This window comes from Myiozetetes cayanensis, unplaced genomic scaffold, assembly GCF_022539395.1.
Source record: "Myiozetetes cayanensis isolate MyiCay16 unplaced genomic scaffold, myiCay2020 scf26, whole genome shotgun sequence".
Lineage (NCBI taxonomy): Eukaryota > Metazoa > Chordata > Aves > Passeriformes > Tyrannidae > Myiozetetes > Myiozetetes cayanensis.
In genome coordinates, this window is record NW_026087477.1 from 246,456 (window position 1) to 264,307 (window position 17,852).

Genomic DNA, 17,852 nt, shown 5'->3' on the forward strand with positions numbered 1-17,852 from the left:
AGCAGGCTAAAAATACAGCAAACTGGGCCTCTGTACTGCTGTACCATGCAGCCCAAAACCCTCCAAATGCCAGATGTTATTCTTTGCCCTCTGCTGCAGAGGAACTCGTGGGAGAAATGTGCAATGACCCCTCACAATCTTTATGGTCCGTGAAACATTCACTGGGACCACTGGGACCACTTTAGGCCATCGCTTCTCCCCCAGGGTCTGTGCATAAGTGCAAAAAATAAACTCATTTTCAAGCTGCTCTGCCCAAATTCTGCTGCCACTTTCCAGGGCTGCAGCTCTGCCTGATGAGTCCCTGCTCATGGCAGGACCTGGCAGCACATGGAGAACCTTTCACCATGGGGTACAGATGACACAAAGGATTTTTGGGCTTGATTATGGCCCTGCTAATCACCCAGGGCCAGAAGGGCCTTTCCAGCGTGGCAAATGACCATTTTTTATGCCAATGTGTTATGGAGCATTTATTTATAAAGTTTTCTGGGGGATTAAAGGATATTTTTTTTCCTTTCTCAGGCAGTGGAGCAGAGTGGGCAGAGCATTGCACAGGAGACTCATTTCTATTTCCAGCTCTGACAACGGCACAAAATACATGAGTGGGGCAATTCACTTCACCTGCTGTTAAATGAGATAATGAATCTTGCTTTATTTACTTTAAAAAATGTTTTGAGATCCGCTGATTAAAAAACCCACAACAGGACAACATGAAAACCCAGAAGCATTATGAAAGCAAGTTGCTTTAAAGCATTCTGGGCATGAATGTTCCTCAGAGGCAGCAAGAAAGAGCAAAAGAGTCAGTTATGGCTTTAAACAACACCTAAATGGCATCTCTAACTTTTCTCCTGCTTTCTTTACTCAGACCTTCTCTAAATTTCTGCTTTTCCCACAGAAAACTCCCAAGGCATGACTTCAGCCTCAAGCAAACATATTTATTTGAAACTAGGGACAAGAACGATTCTGACTTTTGGAAAAGCAAACGCAAGGCTTTTGAGAAGAATCAAACAAAAAAATTAAGTGAAAAGTGATGTCTCTCCACTTTTCTGCTGATGGAAAGAGGTGCTGGAGGCAGGAGGTGAAGCAAAGCTTTGAAAGAGCCTTGGTGGATCCCGTTTCTGCACATTCAGGTGACAGTAAACCTGGGATGGGCTGAATTTTGGGCAATTCTGCCAGCGCAGACTGTGACGGAGGTGGAAGGTGGTGGCGGAGAAGAGGGAGGGACAGCTCAGGGTGTTCTCACAGGAACTCCAGGCAGCAAGGGACCTCAGGCTGGGAAGTCTTGTCTCAGGTTTGACATCCCACCGCATCTTCCAGACCCTGTGAACCCAGCAGGCTGCACATCACCCTCAGCTGCCTCAGCCCAGGTACGACAGGTACGAAGTGATGTGCTGTGATACATCCACTTGCCTGCAGAACAGCAGATATGGAAGAACTGAAGCAATTAAGCACCTTGACCTATTTGGATTTTTTTTTCCCCCTCCTTATTTATCTCCTTCAGAAATCCACCCAGAAGGCTGTGCCTCAGCCAACAGCAGTGAGGAGGCCCCAGCCCAGCAGGAAAGGCTGAACTTGAACCTGTGTGCAAGCACTGAAACGTGAAAGTGCAGATCCCATCATGTGTCAGTGTGTGGACTTGCATTAACCTATTACCTGCTTGCTCTGGAATGATGAAACACAGCCTTCAAATTGTTTTCCTGCAGGATTTGTCCTTTATTTATCCGTTTCAGAGTTTACCCCAAATGCATAATGAAAGTCTGTAATGCTTTTGCTTAAACAAAATTTAACAAAACAACTTTCTGAGCCCATGCATAGCTCAGGGACTGTTTTGGGGCCATTTTTGCTGCCTGGCCATTTCCCCATCTTGTTGTGAAAGGCTAAGCTGCTGAAGGGACAGTTGTGGTGGCTGATGGAAGGGACGAAGAGCTTTGGATGCAGTGTCAAAGCTTTCACAGCACTGCTTGATCAAAGCTATTTCAGGGGTATTCATTATCAGCATATCTGAATAATTAGCCTCATTTTCCAGAGGAAACAGCTACTAACTACAGCTTGGTGCTTTGTGGCACTTAGCCATTTTCCCAGCTTTTTAATGTAACCAGTGGCTGACCCTTTAGGGGGCTGCTCAGAGCTGTTGCAGCCCAGACAATTGGATCAAATCTCACTGCTTTTGGACTCTTCTGGAAGTGCTACACGGGTGAATGTCTCCAGAATGGATTCCAGTGTGAATAACATGTTCTGGTGCTCAGCTGCTCCATGGTTTTGGTTCCAACATTCACTGTTGAGCTCCTCAGGGACCTGAACCTGATTTATTCGTAGCTCATCTTTGCGACTGCTGATGGAAATGGTTGCCAGGCTTATTAGTACCAAGAAGATTGCTTGAAAACAAAGAAAAGCAAGTCTTGGCCACTCTCTTCCATGGGTCCCACCTTACAGAGAATGTGAGACTTCTGCCCAGCAGGAGCCCTGCCTCTCCTTGTCCACTGCACAGTGAGCAGGAAGATTCTCGCTTCCAACTTGTGCCTGGCTTTACTAAAAGAGCTCATGAGAGATACTGCAACTCCCACCTGTGTTTTAAATGGCCTCAGCTGAAAGAGGGCAGGGTTAGGTGGGATACTGGGAGGCAATTCTTCCCTGTGAGGGTGGGGAGGCCCTGGCACAGGTTGGGCAGAGAAGCTGTGGCTGCCCCTGGATCCCTGGAAGTGCCCAAGGCCAGGCTGGACAGGGCTTGGAGCAACCTGGACTAGTGGAAGTTGTCCCTGCTCGTGGCAGGGGGTGGAACTGGATGATATTTAGGTTTCCTTCCAACCCAAACCATTCTGTGATTCTCTGACTCTATAAGGAAGTTACTGCACTCCCCACTGAATTCCTTCTGGTGTGTGCCCTTTAAAGAGCTGCTTGAAGAATTGGCTGACACAGGTGAAGTTAAAAGTCAACAACCCACCTTCTAGACACGTGGCTTTTGCCACAAGCCCTTTAGATCTTTTCAACCCTCCTGGTCTTTCAAGTTTTTAGCAAAAACCTTATTTTAATGTGTAACTATTATGCTGGCTGGCAGCTTGTCGTGGCTCTGCATTGCTCATGTGCCCTTTTTCCTACAGTTTTTCTGTCCCAATCTGATTAAGAGATGTTGCTTTTTTGAAGGCACTCAGCCCTGACATTGGGCCCTCTGTGACCTTTCACACCTTCATTCTCATCTCCTGTGTGCTGGGACTCTCAATATTATACGCAAGGCAGAGTTTTTTCCTGCAAATGTATTTGGCTATTTAGTAGTTATTGGTCGACACAGAAGTGCTCAAATAAGACAGATCTCAGTTGTTCTCTGCTGGACTGTGACACTCCCTGCCCTCCATCTCATCAGCCTCTGGGAAATGGCCCTATTTCAGCTGATGTTAACAGGCATAATTGTATAGTTCAATATCAACAACACTCCGAATTTCAGAGCTGGCTCAGCCTGTGAGATTATTAGTAAAAGGCACAGACAGGCTTTGCAGTGGATTAGGCACAGCTCTGTCCTTGGAGAGCAGAGCCAGGAGGGTTATCTCAAATCTGCTCAGGAAAGGATGCTCAGATAAGAAACAGGGTTACATCCCTTTGGACTAAGCTGAGCCCAGGATTCCTAAAATGCTTAGGATTATACCCTTATCTTATTTGTCTTTGGGGGAACTTTGCATAACTTCAAGTCAGCAAATATATGGTTTACTTTGCTTAATGGCTCATTAGCATAACAAAACCTGTTTTCAGTAGTATTAGAGCCATTGGCTCGATGCCCCACTGAAGTCTGAGAAATGCTGCGATTTAGGACAGGTTTAACATAACTGAAAACCTCTGCAGGGCTGTGGTTCAGTCACTTGCTTAAGTACACTCTGCCAAAGCAGACATTGATTAGAATTCCTTCCTCTCCCAGCACTGTGATCTCAGTTACTCTGTCACCTCAACATCCTTGATAAATGGATATAAATGACAAACGCTAATAAATTCCTGTGCCATTCACACAGGTCAAGAAAACAAGCAAACACCAGATTAAGACAACTGAATCAGATACTGTTTGCACAATAATTAAAGCCTTGAAACATAACCTCTCTCTGCTTTTAATAATGAATGTTTGTAAATCACTGTTGCCACAGGAGATCATTCAGGCTTGTAACTTCCAGCCTAATTTTAGTAATGAGTGCTTTTTCAGGCCAACACTGTTCTTTAGAGTTAAGGTTAGCAGTTTAATATGCACATAAAAAGTAAGTACATCACCTCCAATATCTCCCCGGTGGCCAGGTTTCACTTTGCATGACTGAATCATTATGGATAATTAATATTGGCATGATTACACTTTGCCAAATTAAACTGTGGGCCCAGGGAGTAATAACAAATCCACAGAACTTCTTTGCAAGTGAGAGGGATGTATAAAATCTTGGTGACTTGCTGCTAAGTGCTGCAGTCTGTCTGCCTCCGGATCACATAATTTTGGTGAGGTTTAATAGGTGAGTGGTGTTGAAATCCCTCATGCTGGTCCATGCCAAAGCCACCACATCAGCACAGGAATTAATCCCTCCCTGGCAAGCTGCGGCTGCCAGCAGTGCCCTCAGGGTCCCAGATCCTGAGTGAAGCTTCCCCATCTCTGGTAGATCCAGATGTCCTCTGCAGGGTTGTTCTTCTATTAAAAAAAACCCCAAACAAACCTAAGCTAAATAAATTTACCATTTAATTTTTGGTGTTTAGTGTTTCTCAATGACTATTTTGTTCTATTCTATTTGTCAGAGGCACTGGCAACAAGATGTAGTGGCAAAATAAGAAATAGTCAGGGATTTGGTGGAGTTGCCATCCCTGGAACTGTTCAAAAACATGTGTATTTGCCACTTGAGGACATGGCTTAGTGGTGGAGGGGCTGGGCTGATGGAGTTGGACTTGATGATCTCAAGGTCTTTTGCAACCTTAACGATTTTATTTGATTCTGAGGAAAAACCTTTGCAGCAACCTCAGTTCCCACTGGGATGTCACTGCCCCCAGTCTATGAACTGCAAGGAATCTGTGAACACAGCTCAGGGTGTTGGCACTCCATAGGTGCTTCTCCCATGCTCAGCCTTGAGCTTTCTGGTGGCCACGTTCCCAAATCACAGCTCCAGTGCTCCAGACCATCCGTGTCCCGTTCCTGAAGCTGTGAGGGATCATTCAAATCATGTGTATCCTTTTTTTACCATCTCTCTTGGATTTCAGCTCCACATAATGATCTCTACCGAGATGTGCAGTTTATTTATAGCTTACAAGGGACTAAACAGTGCAAGGCAGACTGAACCAAAAGAAGCAGCTTGTTCTCACTTTTTGTTCTCCGGCCTTTTGTTTGCTGCACAATCAAACATGTTTCTGCAGCTCTTTTGAATTTTCCACGCTGTTAACTGCCCACAATTGTATTTTCTGAGTGAGCCCTGTAACTTCTTCATAAAAATCTCTGCTATAACTCCTTTTACATCTTTTTCACCTCACAGAAAACATCCTAAATTGTACAAAACTGGGAGGTCAAGTGTTAGAGAGATGCTGTGACTGTTCTCACCTTGTCCTGCACCAGCAAAGCAAGAAGCTGGTCCCATCTCCCCCCTCCTCCCTCTCTTTAGCTATCCCACTGAAAGCACAGAATTAAGTTTTGTGTTTGTTTTTCGTACCCTCTGCCTTTCCCTGTCTATCTCTGTCCATGCTATGAGCTAAGATGAGGTGCTGAGATTTCTGGATGCTTTCAGAGTGCTTTTTTTTTTTTAAACTTCTCCTATTCTTAAAAGCCTCATTGCCACTGCAGAAACGCAGACCGTCACATTTTACTTTTCCTTGCCTTCCCTTTCCCCCCCCCCCAACTCTGCTTTCAGCAGACTACAAATACAAAATCTCCTGCCACCAGCACTAAAATACCCCCCCGGGACAGCTCTGGGGTAAAGCTTAAAGCCCTCAGGGGAATGTGCTTCACTTTTGTGTGTGTCCTGACTTAATGCTGGAAAGCCTTTCAGCCTCACCCACGTCTGGAAGGAGTTTGACCCAAGAGAAATGTTTGGGTGCAGTAACTCAGTCAGCTGCTTCTTCCCAGTGCTGATGGTGGGAAAAAAAAATCCAGAATTACCAAACTGTAATCACAGTAACAAGTGCTACCAGCACCTGGTTCATCAGTCACTACCTTATTAACCACTCTGATTAGTATGAGCTGGAGAAACCCCCCCCTAAATACAGACATCATTTTGGTGGTTCCATATCAGAACCACACGGCTCAAGGAATTGCTTTGTAAATAAAAGAAAAAGGCAGTTCACCACTCCTGCATCATTGGCCAGGTTAGAGGTGTATCATAAAAAAATGGACTAAGAAACCTTTTTTTTTTAATCACTGGCATGTTTGGAAGCTTTCCTCTATTGTTAGATATCACATATCATAATCTTCCTTATGTGCTTTGGTGGGTTTTTCAATGTGCTGATGGAGAGCAGGAATGATTCTTACTGAATTCAGGTTCTGCCAAGTTTGTGTGATGTCTCCTGGATTCCTGGATTAGAAGTGGGTGTAGGTCTGTCGCTCCTGACAAACTCCCTCTGAATAGCTCTCATGTATCCCAGACACAAAATTTTCAATAACCATGGAGAAACATGTGCAAAACCAAGAAGAAAATACTTCAAACGTTTTTAAATTGTTTGTGGATCAAAAAAGATTTCAGGCAACTCAGGTTACCTCATCTCTTTAAAAATCCAGAGAGTTTTTATTCCTTTATGCATTGCATTCCTTTTTTTCCTGCTGGGCAGCTGATGTACATGATTTGTGTATCTGGGTTAAGTTGGTTTATCTGAGAATTTTAGAGGGAATCAAAGGGCAAAATGTGTTCTGACGCTTAATTTTACAAGCACATTTGTTCTGCCAAACAATTAATTCTTTAAATTCTTCCAAATGGGAAATCATGCTTTCTGGCCCATCAGCAGACTTGTTATTTCTGACCATAGAGTATGAAAAAATAACAGCCTTTTTTTTTTTTTTTTTTGCAGATCTGAGTCCGGGTGACACCTACAATTTACAGCACTGGTAAATACAAATGGAATTAATGCCAGGTGAGGCTTTCCAAAGGGCCTGGGAATCGGATGTGCTTTGGAAAAGCCTGCTGACCAAGGATCTGTTTAAGGGACACGCCTGGCACACTGTCCTGAACGCTTTTCCTCACCAGAGGAGCAGTGTTGGACTCAGCAGTTCCACACGTCTGGGTAAGTGCTGGCAGGATTCACCCCTCCTTAAATTCCTGCGTTTTGCAGAGCTGTCTGGACATGTAGGAACAAGCTCTAACTATAGCTGACTTTATTTGTGTTGCTCGTGCCAATCAAAATACTAAAGAACTTGGGACATTAGCACCCTGTTATCTCTTTGTCTGTACATATTGCAGTCCCTACAAAGGAGGAATTAACTCTTTCCCCCTTTCTTTACTCTCCTTTTTCTTCATTTTCTTACAATATTTTGCACTTGCAATTCATTCTTTTCAGTCTTTAGCTGGTATTATTTGAGTTTTGGCTCTTAGAATTATCATAGGATTGAAACTACCTTCATTTTTGCCCCTTCAGCCTCTCAAAGAAATATTGAAAAACCAGAGGCGCAGGTGGTAAAAGAAACAATCTCTCCATGAAGGTGTTCCAGAGTCATCTGGGCACATCCATGAGTAACCAGACCTGGAGAAACCTGTTTTGAGCAGAGTATTAGACTAGACAGCCTCTGGAGGCCCCTCCCAACCTAAAATTCGATGCCATTGGTCCATGAAATTCCAGCTGAACTACGTTTCCCACAGTGGTCAATATGAATATATTGGCCAGAAATCTCCATTCCCAGCAGAGTGACTGGGACCTAAGAAATGGAGTCACATGAGAGTGGCACACATTTTAAATCCTTGTTCACCTTGAGCTGAGGTCCCTTCACAGAATGGCTGCAGAATCTGGGGGCCAGGACGACCAGCCCACATCTTGGAGCTGAAAACCATAACCTTCCCCAGTCCTGTGTCACCTCCTCTCTGAATTAACAGCAGAGCTCATGGCAAGCCACAGACATTCTGTAGATCAAAGTTACCAGGATTTCTGTGCCAAAATCAGTCTCAGCCACGACCACATCATGAGATGATCGTCTCTCTTGGCTCCTGTTTTTGACTACTATCCAAATTAAAAGTGCAGTAAAAGAAAATAAGAATATCCCAAACCCTGAGAGATCACAGAACGTGGAAATATTAATTTCGAGTAGCTTCACAGCAATATGATTACACACAATTTAAGAGTGTTATGTCGTATTAGAATGATTTAAGTGAGGAAAAAAAGGTTGCCGTGAATTTGATTGATTTTTATTTACAGCCTGGTGCATTCCCATCTCTGCAGGGCATTTTTTTCCTTTTCCACAGCAGTGTGGATCCCTGACAAATATTCCTTGTGTGCCACTGTCACTCATCCACTCTCTTGTATTACCCAGCTGATTATCCCTTCCGTGGCCTAGAATTTTACTTTTGGCCTCGTTGAACTGGACTTTATTTTTTCCAGATAATTTTTCCAATCTTTCAAGACAGTTTTGGATTTCAGTCTTGCCCTTCTGCACGTTCACATGGATTGCAAATGGGACCAGTCTGCTGAATTGCAAAATCATTGATAAAAATTGTTGACTGGTACCCATCCTATGGAGATTTATGCTTTTGGTTCTTAATACAGCATTGTGGTCTGATATTTCCCAGACAATAGTTACTAATACTTTGCTGTTTTCCAGTCAAATGCCAGTACAATAAATAGCAGCATTATCTAATCCTTAGTTCTCAAAATTGCTTAGGACACTATTTAGTAAAATCATGTCCAGACCTTAAGTCAGAACATTTAACATCTATGCATTTTTTTTCCTATCCTCCAGGCCTACTGCTTTGTCAAAAAATGAAATTAAAATTCTTCAACACATGTTGTCCTTAAAAAAAAATATGTATATATAAAGAAGTTTCAGCAGTTATTCATCCTTCTGTTGTCTTCTTCACGCTTGCAGACTGAGGATTTATTTCAACATTATTCTGAAAACCAAAATGATGCCAACTCACTGGATCACCCATCCTTCTTTCCAAAGACTGTATTAGTCTTTCTCCAGCTCTTCCCTACCCCAAATTCTCAAAGGTCATTATCCTATCTCTGTGGGTTTTTCCAGCTGTCTCCCAGAATATACACAGGAGAATGTTGTCAAGTCCAGATCTTTTGAAACACCTTCCTGATCTGTATTATTTTTCTCCCATTATAGCCTGACTTGTTTCTTTTCAGTAACATTAATTCCAACAAGTAGGTTTCTTACAACTTTCTTAAGCCATTTTCCATGTTGGAATAATCTGTATGTCTTCCTTTAACAGGAATTTCTTAAGGCATTACCAGTTCTCCATAATTTTTCCCCCTAAAAAAGTTATCACCTGGGCCTTAACTCCTTCCATTTGAGGAAATTAATTTTTCTGAAGATCATCATCAATACCTTGCCTTTTTTACCTAAGATGCATCCATACTGTTTTAGTCTTATCCTGACTGTCCTCTTCCTTCATGTTCTCAGTCTATCTATTCTATTAAAAGTCAAAACATCTCCTTGTCTCTTTGCTTAGGTATTTTTTTGGGTTTTGTAGGTTTTTGGTTTTTTTAAGTTGCCCATCAAAAATTATGGCTTATCAAAATCCAGAGTTTTAAGGGTTCTTTATTTATCTTTAAGAGAGTACTGCTGTACTCTTCTTTCCAGACATGTCTGGATCAAAGAATTCCTTTCACAGTTGCTACCAATAGTTACCACTGGGACTAATTCAGCTGATTTTCCAGAAGTGGATTGAAAGTTATAAAGTGAATCTCTCCCACTGAGAGCTGGAAGATGGTTGTGGCACTTGATGAGGGTATCACAGAATAACAGAATGGTTTGGCTTGGAAGGGACATTAAAGCCCATCCAGTTCCACTCCCTGCCATGGGCAGGGACACCTTCCACCAGCCCAGGGTGCTCCAACCTGCCCTTGGACACTTCCAGGGATCCAGGGGCAGCCACAGCTTCTCTGGGCAACCTGTGCCAGGGCCTTACTAGCAGTTTCTGTTTAGCAAAGTGTCACCACCTGTGAATTTTGATAAAATCTCGCAACTTTATGAGTTGATCTGAATGCATCTACCTGGAAGAAGTACTTTGAGTGGGGTGCCTGTAATGATTCATAGCGATTGCCAAGACTTAGAGGCAATAACACAATATACATATCCAGTCTAAATGAGCAAGCATTGGGCTGGTCAGATTATTTAACATCATTTGGATAAACACCCCAGAAATCTGAATGTGTATCAATCACACCTTGGCATGTCCTGCCTTGGCTGCACGGCTCAGTTCAATGACCATCACCGGGATTTGTCACTGCAGAGCCAACCTTGTTTCTGGAGAGAAGCTCCAATTAAGCAAATCTCTCAGCTGTGTAGTTTTCCCTAATAGGAACATGCTGCTCTGAGCACATTGTTTGGAAGGATAGAGCACTGCTTTGGGAGAGCCAGCCCTGCAAGGAATCCACCCAAGCTGTCCAGCAGATACTTAGGAATTCAGTGTGTCATATGAGAAGGAAACAGCACATTTTCTAATCTTTGCCAACCACAGGGGGATCCATCTCTCTTGTGTTTCACGTCCTGAGATCATGACCACGATAAGAACTGACTTAAATCCCACAGACCTTGTTTTTTCCTTGCAAATTGGCTTAAGCTCATCTCCTAATCAGGTACTTGAACCGTTTATGTTCCTTGGCTGAATTCCAGCCTGGGCTCACCTCTTATGAAATTATTCCAGGTCATTAACCAGTCTGGTGATCCCAAACCAGTCATTATGGGAAAATACAACACTTAGAGCCAGCAAAGGGAAGAGGACCAAGGCAGATTCCAGGTAAGAGCTTTGGACCCTTAGTCTTGTGACAGGTCTTGAAGTCTGCTTCCCAGAAGACTGTCCCACATCCTTCCCACCTCCTTCAGCTTGGCACACAGAGCTGAGCACCCACTCAGCCTGTCACGGGGTCATGAGTCCTACCAGTATGATGGCAGGTCCATTCAGCTCATAATATCCTGATTTATGGAGTACCACGATGCTCTCTGTTTTCTTTTCCACTTCTAACTTTCGTGGTGCTTGCTGTTTTTTTTTTTTTTGTTTTCCCTACTGAGCTTTGGGTTGCTTTATAGAAATCCTAGGTATTTTTGGAACTACCCATCAGAACACCAAGACCTCATTTTTAGGTATCTTGTGTGAAAGCATCTAATTCCTGCAGTTCCTGAACTGACACCTGAAGGCATTGCTCCCCCTGGGTGTATTACGCTGTTCTCAGCCCACTCAACTTCAGGTTTTCCAGCCTGCTGTAAAAAAAAAAACAAATTTAGTTTTGCCTCCCTGAACTCAGGGGTATTTTATTAATCTGAATCCAGTGAGATATTTTTAAATTATTAGACAATGCCTATGGAAGTATTCAAAAAACAATTATATGGACAATGAGCATGAAGGGATTTTTACACTAAACTGTGTCATCAGCTCCCTGCTTTATCAGTTTCGTGTGTTTCGAGTTTCATTGCATCAACACAGCTGAAAAGAAGATGAATCCAGGGAGAATTTCTCCACTGAAAGGATGGTTAAGCATTGAAATGAGCTACCCAGGGAGATGGTGGAGTCCCCATCCCTGGAAGTGTTCAAGAAATGACCAGGCCTTGTCCAACCTGGCCTTGAACACTTCCAGGGATGGGGCAGCCATAGCTTCTCTTGTTATTATATCTCTGATGTCCTTACCAGCCCTTTTCCTCTCCTTTAGTGCATTTCTTGGCAATTTTGGCTACACTTTGCTTCAGCAGCTGATCTGAAGCCAAGAGAATATTCAACCTCAGGTATTTGTCATTTGGTAGCCGTGGCACAGCCAACACTGTCAAGATGTGCAGGAAAATTCTGCAGGAAAATCCCGAATTTCTCACTAGCACAGTGCTGCACCCAACTGTTTCACAAAATAAGAAGTGGTCAGAGGTGGGTCACTGTTACACAAAGGGATTTTCACACATTTTCATGCTGAAAATACACGAGTGGGTGCTAAGAGCTCTCCTAAACAAATTATTTTCCGAGCACTCAGCAAGCTATTAACATTCATGCTAATTTTACTCACATCCACCCTCTCTCCTGATCCCTCATTGCTCTGTTAAGGTTCTCCTGTTACACGGAGCTATTTGAAATGAGGTGGCATCCCTGGATGGTGAGGACCTGAGTTCTGGTCTTTGCTGGCCCTAGGAGCTGGCAGTTAAACTCTTCATAAACAAATATAACCTAAGGCAAACATTTGCTTCTCACACTTTCTCCAGCAAACACAGCTTCAAAACGAGGGGAGGGAAAAACAAACCCCACAACCACCCCCCTCAGCTTTCCATAGCTCCCATGTTCATTTTTCATGCTTTATTTTCCCTCATCCTGGAAGGAAAGCAAGGCAGGAGAAAGCATTAATCTCTAACCACAGTAATTTCCTGAATGCCAGAGAACTGCTGTCAAAACCAAGGATTCACTCACTGCTGGAACATCTGTATCAGATTACTGCACTTCCCTTTTCACTCCTGCATCGTGGCCTGCAATCAGCCACTGCTCCAACCCAGAAGCTGTAAAAAAAAATATCTGTGTTGGGTTCCTACTGTTCTTTAATGTGGCCTTAACTCATTTGTCTCTGCCTCCCTTTCCGGGTTGCTGTCCCCGTACCATTTTCTCCAACTGACTGGAGAAACTGTTGGTAACACACACTTTTCTGGAAATGTACTTTTCTCCTTTTCCTCTCTGTATATTTTTATTCCAGTTCCCACTAAAAATGGTGATGATGGTTTTAATAATGACTGATTCCTGGACCTGATTTAGCTCTTTACGCAGCTGACGCAAGCAGATTACTCATTGTCTTCTCCAAAGTAGCTTCCATGACTCTTTGGGGGTCATCTCTCTTGTTTAATTGACCCACTAGATTTCAAGATCCCTAACAGCCAGGTACAGAAAGATTTGATTTGGATGGTATCTTCTGGGGCCGTGGTGATCCAGGGAGTCTAACAGGGGAGGCAGCAAATTTGGCTCCTTTCCCTGAAGGATCTTGCTTCATACTTTTGTTACTTTACCTTTAACAGCAAGATATAAAATACATCTGAAAGTTCTCTCTACCCCCTTCCTTCCACTGGGGGTGTGTAATTTGGCACACTCAATAAATAAGGCTACCTCTGCACCAGTGGGAAGGGAGATCTGATCCCACTTTTTGGGGTTTGGATCTACCACCTTCCTCCCTGGAAGGTCAGGAAATCATGTATGCTACAATTACCAGGTGGTTGCTTGAAGAGTTTCAGCTTCAGAATTGCCATGGTTAAAAGTTCCCCAAACAGTGAACCCAACTAAAGCCCCCTGGAGCAGCACAGAAGAAAAGGAGGTGACTGTCTCCCCCTCTCCTCAGCAGCCAGGTGTCTCAGCCATTGGTACGGCTGCTGAACCTCCACAGGCTTTGGGAACCACGTGGAACATTTCCAAACCCCACCAAAGCTCATGTGCAGAAACAGGCTTTGTACCAGAGCGTGAAGCGAAGAAGTTTGGGAGCTGCAGCTCTGTAACATTTCCCATCTGGAGAGACATCCTTGGAGTGGAGTTCTGGGAAGTCTGATTCAAGGCATCTCATTGAAGCTTTGCAAGGGCATCCTTGTTACATCCCGGGATGGGCATTCACCTGGAAAATACATCTGCATGTGGCCCGTGGCTCCTGAGGCAGCTGCTCTGGAGCCCCAGGAATGCTTTTGTCTATCACTGCCCATTCTCCTCCCTGGCTCTGCGTGCCAACAGAAATCCCTGCCCTGGAAGGCCAAGTTCACTTGTCACTGCAATGACAAAGCAGCACGGAGTCACTTGGGAACAGCTAACAAGAAGCTGATGCTGCCACCCCAATAATGGAGCCATGGCAGTAAGGTCATTCCTTTGGCAAAATGTATCTTAGTGGGGCTTCTCTGACCCAGTTCACCTCCAAACCAGAGAGCTATCAGCAATGTTATTTTGCTTTTATCAGCCAAGGCAACTCTGTTGTTCCCTTCTGGCCTCTAAATAAGAATGCAGCCATGCAGTCACTTCAGGACCAGGGGGAAGGGAACAAACCTCACCTCCATGTGTCCTGCTAAAAGCAAACATCTGGCTAATGCCTTCACGTGGCCACTGCTACACCTGTTGCCAAATTCATTACCCTTTTAGCTCTGTAGGTTGCATCAGGTTCGATATTAGGCCCAGCAGCTAGAGACATTATTCAAAGACTTATCAAATTTGGATATTTACACAGGTGCAACCTCTTAATTGGAAATAATATTCCCAGGCTAGGAAACTGTGAGCATCACTCCTGGGGACGCTCCTTGGTGGTTTAACAGGGGGATTTGCAGAAGCCAGGCTGAACTATATGATGAGGGAGACTGAGGGGAGACCTCCTTGCAGTCACAACTTCCTCGTGAGGGGAAGAGGAAGGGACAGACACTGATCTCTTCTCTGTGGGGATCAGTGACAAGACCCCAGGGAATGGCCTGAGGTTGTGTCAGAGGAGATTTAGGTTGGATATTAGAAAGAAATTCTTCCCCCAGAGGGTGATTGGGCACTGCCCAGGCTCCCCAAGTCTGCCAGAGCTCCAGGAGGCTCTGGACTCTCTCAGGGACAGCGTGGGATTGTTGGGGTGTCTGTGCAGGGCCAGGAGTTGGACTGGATGGTCCCTGTGGGTCCCTTCCAGCTCCGTGATTCCATGAAGTCCTAGTTTAGTATCCTTTTCCAAAAATCTGCTCCTCAGACTTTTATTTGTGAGCAAAAGAGTCAGTTGTGAGAGGCAGACCCTCACGGATCAGAGGGGCTTTGGTTCAGGGCTCCAACCACACCTGCCATTTGAGGCAGCTGATGATCTGGATTTCAAACTGGCAGGAAAAAAATATAGTAATGGCAAATAAAGGCTGACATTTGGGTGAAGAGAAATTTTGCACAGAAACAAAACTGCCAACAGAAATATTTTTCTGCGATAACAGAGCAATTCTTTGCTGCAATTTTGACCTTTTGTAGCATTTTTATTTATATATTTGGTTGTGCTGTGATTTATCTTTCATGCTGTTATTTATTTTGTTCTATACATCAGGGACTGTTCTTTTTACATCATCATTAGCAATTGTTCTGCTAATTGCTAATTCTGTTGGTAATTTCTGAAGTAATTGGCCTTATGTTTTGCTCATTCCTCCCTGGGAAAAAAAAAAAAGTGTTTGGAAGTGCTGATCTAAAATGTTCTGCTCAGTATTGGAGTGTTTTATTATATGGCTTTTAAGAGAGCAAAAGGCAAAAAAAGAACATCCCTGAGGAATGCTTCATTTTGAACACATCAACATTCCCACTGAAATAACAAACACGTCCCACCAGCCCTATAAACCACATTTATCTGCTTGTTCTATCTACCCATCCCACCTGCCTTGGCCTCCCAGAAAGCAGCGTGGCTCTCAGAGCTGTTCTCCGTGCTCACAAAAGGATCTGGCCTCTCTCCTTGGCTCCTGCCCGCTGGATTAGGCTGTGTCTGAGACGTGGTGTGGAGCTTTGCTCCTCCTGAAATGCCCACAGCTCGTGTGTGTCGATAGGCACTGATTGCTGATGGCCTGAAAGATGCTTTGCCACCTTTCTTTAATGCCCCTTTTTGGGCTGAGTTTGGAGGGACTCCATTTAGGATCAGCCTCATTCCTCCTCTTGCTGTGTCAGCTCTTGCAACCAGAAAGCCAAAATAACTTCTGCTCCTCGGTGTCTTCACTGTAAATCACAGCTGGGCTCTGTGAAAGCACCAGCCCTGCACCAAGAGTGTGGGCAGAAAGGAGTTAATGAGCTTGGTAACCCTTTTCCCAAGGGAGGGGATTGAGATCCCACCTGTAGAGCTGCATCCAGCTCTAGGGACCTCAGCACAAGGAAGATGTGGGCTTGTTAGAGACCATGGAGATGCTGCCAGGGCTGGAGCCACTCTGCTCTGGAGCCAGGCTGGGAGCCCTGGAGTAGAGAAGGCTCCAGGGAGACCTGAGAGCCCCTGGCAGGGCCTAAAGGGGCTCCAGGAGAGCTGGAGAGGAACTGGGGACAAGGCATGGAGGGACAGCACACAGGGAATGGCTTCCCACTGCCAGAGGGCAGGGATAGATTGGATATGTGACAGGAATTGTTGTCTGGGAGGGTGGTGAGGCCCTGGCACAGGTTGTCCAGAGAAGCTGTGGCTACCCCTGGATCCCTGGAAATGTCCAAGGCCAGGTTGATGGGGCTTGGAGCAACCTGGGCTAGTGGAAGGTGTCCCTGCCCATAGCAGGGGGTTGCAACTCGATGATCTTTATGGTCTCTTCCCACCCAAACCAATCTGGGATTCTGTGATTATTTTTCCATATATTTGTTTTTGGTTTTTTCTATTCAGTTGCTCCAAAATCAAATTAAAACCTGTAAGAGGAAGGTAATAAATTGCTCTCTGCATCGGCTGGCAACAAGCAAAGAAAGTTTAGACTAGAGCAGAGGAGAACTTCTAACCAAGAGGGCAGGGATTCCACTGCAGGAGGGGAAAGCCATCATGAAAGGTGGTTTTGGAACAGAGAAATCCATTTGCAAGAAAGGGGCTTGGACCAGATTCCCACTGTCCTTGTCCCATCTGTTCTGGGGACAGCTGATGGCCACCAGCACTGCAGGAGGGGAGCACACAGTTCAAAACCAAACCATACCCAAAGCAGCCACATTCACATGAAAAGGAGAAAACTTCGGGAGAAACTGTACATGTAGTAATGGCATTGATGTGATAGTGGCTGGGATGGTTTGGGGGAGCAGGAAGGCAGAGGAAAAGGGAAGGTAATACATGGCTGGGTAATTTTAGGTAGATATCATAAGAGGATGCTTGAATTTTCTTCCCCCCCTCCTTTATCATTCAGTTAAAATAAGCTATTTCCTTATTCTTTTTGCCTCATTGGTTAAGACATGAACATTCAAAGTGTAGCCTGGCTTTTCCTAGATTTCAAATAAAATTGCCACAATACAAAAATACCATCAAAACATGCATTCATCACACAACCTTCACAAACCTCACTTACAACAACAAAAATAACTCAACCCAGCGAAGCCAAAAATAACATCGTAGAATCATTCAGGCTGAAAAAGAATATCACCACAATCCAACAAAAAGGTGGGCAATTTTCACACACTCCACCCCTCACTCACAATTAAAATCAAAATCCCACAAAATTCTAATGCTCTGCAGCAATGTCCAGTCCAGGTTCTGCCCACTGCCTCTCCCAGTTACTGACCTGATCTCCAGTTTCTCAAGAGTTCCATGTTTGGGAACAAAAGATACAGCAGTTTAGATTTGAGTCATCCCTTGCAATCACTCTTAGCCTGTTTTTCAATGTGCTTGAAGACCTGGGGTCAGCTGGACACAGGAGCCAGCAGAGCTGGACTTGACCTCAGAGGGACAAGCAGCAAAGATTGATCCTGGCTTCCCAGAGCATTTTTGGATGTTCTGACCAAGGCAAGGCAACCCCACCTTTACAAACACCTAAATATTATCATTTTGCCACTGTTCTGCATTGACTGTGAGCAGGATCCATTTTGCCCACCTCTGGAGCTGGGAAATGCTGCAGGAAGATGCACCATGGCCAATCTTCCTTTGCAGAGCAAGGGAAGAATCACAGAATCGTGGAATGGTTTGGATTGGAAGGGACCTTAAAGATCATCCAATTCCAACTCTTTGCCACGGGCAGAGACACCTTCCACCCAAGGAACCCCTCTCCTTGTTATAAACCCTGGAGTGCATGCAAATGTTGATCTGCCTAAGTCCTAGGATAACCTCTGCCCCAAAAGGATAAA